The 5,308-nt window shown below is 35.2% G+C and overlaps 1 protein-coding gene across 3 annotated transcripts in view; it reads left to right on the forward strand.

Annotated features, from left to right (window-relative positions):
* cdh22 (cadherin 22, type 2) overlaps positions 1–5,308 on the forward strand; it is a 211,094-nt gene that overhangs the window by 175,074 nt on the left and 30,712 nt on the right. The window lies entirely within an intron of this gene.

Consider the following 5,308-nt stretch of genomic DNA (forward strand, 5'->3'; position numbering starts at 1 on the left):
AAATTCACGGTTATGTTTTTTTTTTTTTTTTTTTACATCTTCAACACTTTAAAGAAGCAGGTTTAAGAAACTTAGATTCAAATCCTCAACTCTAAATTGATCTAGCATAAGTCAGTTTTCGATTTCGCAATGGCTGCTATGAATTTGTTCAATCAGCTCCATGTAGATCCACTCAGAGTTGTAAACATGCCTTACAACTATGAAAAGCCATTATCAATCGAGCCCCGATTTGACGAGTCACCATGATGAAAGGCAACAGGAAGTGCCTATTTTACCCCATTAGAACTAGAGATATTTTCCCATATAACTAATTGAAAACACCAGGTTGATTGGCAAGTGGGAATTTCCTGCTCTAGCTGTGTCATGGCCTGATCTCAAAACAAAATAACACCCACAAAAGACAACAGTCACAACCTAGATCAATATGCATAACAGCTACTCTAAAAAATCTAACTAAATAGGCCACACGGAGAAAATGTTAAATAATGCAACAATAAAAAAAGGCCATAGAACCAAATTACTCTGATGTATTTCACTTTGTATATTGTACTGAAAATATATTTAAAAAAATATATATTCTAACTTACTGTTAATATTTAAATAAATATGTCGTGACATTGTTTGTAATTATCCTGTAAAATAAGCACAGAACATATACAAAGCAAGTAAAAAAAAATCCCATCTGCTGCATAATGTATAGTATTGGATTTGTTATTACTTATGGTGTGCTTGTGGGATACCTAGTTTCTAGCTATCTAGCTATCTAATCAAGCTAATCTATCTAATCTATCTATTCTATCTATTCCTACTTGAATCAATTAATCGGACTCTTTTACCTATAATTAATATATCAGAGTTCAAGAGTTGCCTTGAAATTAGGGATTTTTTTCTTATATACTCTTGTTCATATTTGATATTTACAGTTGGCAAAGTTGCAATTGTTTATTCCGCAAAACAGGCAGCCTTAGGATATGCATATCAGATTTTGCTTTTGTAAAATACATTTTTTTGTTTTTGTTTTTTTTTTCAGTTCCTTTGTATTTTGCTAACCAATTTGAAAACCTTAAAAAAACAGCAACTCATAGAACTGGTGTAATTACGTCACATTTACTTTTTACTGAAATTAGCTGAGGCTAGTTTCCTTCCTTCCATGCCGAATGCATTTCCCTCCTGACTCAAAGAATGTCCATTTCCCACTGTATCTAAGTTAAGAACAGGTTAATGTTTTTTCTTTCAGTGCCAAACAGTTTCAGAATAATTACAGCATGCAGGCCACCTGGCATTGTCTAAATGGATTGACATTAATTGCCCAGCTTAAGACTGAAAACCTTCTGCATGAAGGCGGAACATTTGTTGTTTGTTTCATGGTCTCATTGCTAATTGCTTGAAATACAGTTGTAGCAGTAATTCAAAGTGCAAGGCTGACATACAGACTGTGTTTTTGCTAATGATAGGTAAACAGTAATTATTTTTACATAAAAAGTTCAACTTGGCAGAGACTAGAACAGACCAAAAATGTACCATCTATATATGCATTTTATTTGTTTATGTCATCTTGAATTTTAATATCTGTCTCTGCAGAGACCTGCTTTAGCATAATAAAGGCTTGTTTGAGCAAGTATACCAGCCTTTGCTGTCACACTCTTGATATATCAGATCAAACTTCAGTTTACCTACTAAAGAGGGTTTTTCCATTGTGCCCTGTTTTGTGCTGTGTTATCTCCCAAAGTGTTGGATTTCTGCCTCAGCTCCTGCTTTTAGTGGAACCACAGAGAAAATCTGATTTACCTAAACCTTTTAACTGCGGTTGTGTTTGATCCTATTTGAGGGCTGGCAACACAATCATTTTTGTGTTTAGATGAAAAATACCCAAGGAAAGAGAGAGAGGTTGGGTTTGAACAAAATAACAACTAAATGACATGGGTTAAACATGTTTTTATTAGGAACTGTGCCCAACCTGGGGCTTTAGAACATGAGGAGAATATATTACTTAGTGGTAGTATTATTTTCTTTTTTTAGCAAGAACATTTGTTGGTGTTAGGAAAATAAGACAGCTTCCCACCAGAAAATAATGACACAATGCCCAAGTAGTTTCAACTTTAAATGATAATAATAAAAAAAAAGGTAATAATCTCTGCTCTTTATTTACTGGCCATCAACAATTCAAATGAGAATGTGAATGGGTTGACTAGCAAATATCAGATTTTTATCTTTGTATGTCTCTTTTTCTTGTATAATTTTTTATGCAGGTCAGATTAGTTCTTGTAGCTATTATTTGTTTTGGTGGGAAGGGGTGCAAAAGCTGTGTAAATAAATTATTTTGCATAATATTGTAAAGGTCCTGCAAAAAAAAAAAAAAAAAAAAACCTAGTAAACTCAGAACACAAAAATAAGACTAGCAAAGAGGAAAAATGAGGAGGCCGTTAAACATACAAAACATAGGAACAAAACACAGCACAAAAAGCTGTCAGGTAAGGAAACCTGCAATCAAATAACTGAGAGCAGCAAAGTGAAAACATTCTGCAAACACAAAAATCTGGTCAAAATACATAAATGATGCTAACACATAAAACACGTAGAAAGGGAAAAATTTGCAATGACAACTTCAGTTTAAGAAAAGCTGCAAACTAGCACTGCATAAGTACTGTACTGTTGCCAACCAATGACTGTTGCTATTGGCTGTCTTAAAAGTCGCTAGATGATCTCATTACTTAATTTGCATATTTAGCAATGCTTTGATCCAGCTGTAGTAGAAAGGAATATTAACATCAGCAAGACAGAAACTAAAATTTAACTCTAGAAAATAATTTAAGGTTTTCAATGGCTGTTTGAATACTCTTTTCAGCATATTCTACCTGAACTAAAACAACATAAGCTGGTGAAGATTCTCAGTCATCCAGGTCATAGTCATTCCAAAAAAGTTAAAATAAAAAGTTAAAAAAACAAATCACTGGACTTTGTTTCAAACTTGGAAAACAAAGTCCAGTGGTTTGTTGTTTAACTTTTTAAAGTTAAACAACAAACAACATAGGTCCCTCCCTCCTCCAAACAACATGTAGTTTTAAACTACATAATTCATCTAATGGTATCAAATTCAACTTGAGGACAGTTAGCAGAGGAACACACACTGGATAAGGCTGTGCATGAATTATTTCCAGGAAAGGATAAATTGTTTTACAATAGTTTAGAAGAAAAACTGTTAAATATTATATTTACATCCTGCTTTTTAATCCAGGGGGGATTAGCAAAAGCTTCGCACATTGTGTCATTTTTAATGGGGAAACTGAGAGGGGAATTCATTTTCTCTATATGACCTCAATTAGTGCTACTCAGTCTGACTGCTTGGCAGTGCTTTAGAGGAGCTTGCAGCAGCCCTCAATGCTTGCTGAGGACAGTAAATTCTGAACAATCTGTTTTCCCAAGTTGTCACTAAAGTCTCTAACAACACATAAAAAAGCAGAGGTGGGAGATATGGAGCCATCAAGCCGTCTTTATGTCATGTATTTGTTCTGCCCAGCCACTGAACTAGGTGAGTCAAATCTGTACAATTGAATTCACAGTGCACTTCTCCATCCTGTGGTAAAACCTCCTCTCTCTGACTTCGGGCACAGTGCATCGCGTATTATGACTGTCTGACAGTTCTCTGGTGGAGGGAGGGACCTATCACTCAGTTACAAAATAAAGTAAACTCAGAGCGATTGGTGCATTTTAAATTATTGCCAACGTCTCCCACAACTTAAAATAGTTGCTCGCTTTATCGTTCATAGTTGGGTTTTTTTGTTTTGTTTTTTTAAGTCGTAGAGGTGTTTGAAAATTTGATAAATAATTTGGCAAATCCACTAAGTTGTCAACAGTTCGCATAGTTACCCTAGCCCAAGGGTCTTCAACGGTATATATACAGATGGAGCGGGGGTTCCCGCTCCATCTGTATATATATTGTATGAATTTGTTTTATCAAACTGGCCCTATAGTCACTCTATTACAGATGGAGTAATGTAGAAAGTAATTTTTACCCTGTGATTATTACAGTATTTTTAATTCTGATTCCTCATTGATAGTACAGGTGTTGTGAATGAAACGGTGCCCAGTGTCCCTGAATGTGTGCATTAATGACTGAAAGATATCTTCTGCCTCCATTTACCTGTTTACTACAGTGTGTTGAATTCACGTTAATGTGTATTTAAAGACATTTCATTTAGTGGAAAAAATTGCAGGGGGGAATATGAAAAAAGGCTAATCAACCAAAACTTTTGTGACCCCCATGTAGTACCTCCGTGGACCCCTTAGGGGTCACGGACCCCCTGTTGAAGACCTCTGCTCTAGACGGCTTGGGGAAGATCATAGACATAGACATTAATACAGCTGAATAACTATGAACATGATTCTTAGCAAAAACACAAATAGGATGTCATTCAAAAACATTTCAAAACAAGAGCCAAGTTTTTTTGTGCCACTTTACATTATGCCCTTTAAAGGTCTTAAAGGTCTGGCCTAAATGAGCTTATTATCACCATCGTATTTATTGGTAGATTTCACGAATATACAATAAAAAGAGCTAAATTACTGGCTGTTTAGAATATTTTACCTGGAGCAAGCAAGAGGCTTTATTTTTGAATGAAATTACTCTATTCTTAGAATTTCTTTTTTTAGAAAATGACTGTCAAAAGCTGAACTGAAGAACAAGTAACCATATAGGTATACTTTTTTCTTTGTAACTAATAGAACACTTTGGTCTATAGTTCAAGTCCATCCGAAATCAAAGGCAAACTGTTACCACGTGAGGAACTAAACCTGTGCTTATATCATTTAGCAAAGAGCTTCTTGATTATGTTTAAAGTATGCAAAAGTACACTTCTATAGTTTTTTTTTCCATCTTCGAAGATAAGAGAATACTATGGCAAACCCATTCTCGATCTTCTGGCATTTGCTTGACAAATGCAGAGAGACAAATATCATATAGTGCCATGAACATATAAAAGGGCTGTTTGGACTAAGCATGGCCCTAGGTAACAGTGGCCTGTCAACTTTACCGTGTCATCTCAGAGCTGATGAATTGGGTCACTGCGACAGATCACCTCAGTTTAGCCACACCACTGCCACCCTCAAACCCCAGGGAGGCACAGCTAAATGTTAAGCCTGAGACACACACAATGCTGATGTACATCTAATGCAATATTTGCTCACGGACAAGAGATGAAAACACAAAAACAGATACATTAAGCATATATAGTAAATGTACCTCAAATCAGACAACAAATAACTCCAAGACATATGGAGACTCTGTTAATCATATGTTTTAGTAATCAAA

Source organism: Cyprinodon variegatus, unplaced genomic scaffold (assembly GCF_000732505.1).
Source record: "Cyprinodon variegatus isolate N-32 unplaced genomic scaffold, C_variegatus-1.0 Scaffold305, whole genome shotgun sequence".
Classification (NCBI taxonomy): domain Eukaryota; kingdom Metazoa; phylum Chordata; class Actinopteri; order Cyprinodontiformes; family Cyprinodontidae; genus Cyprinodon; species Cyprinodon variegatus.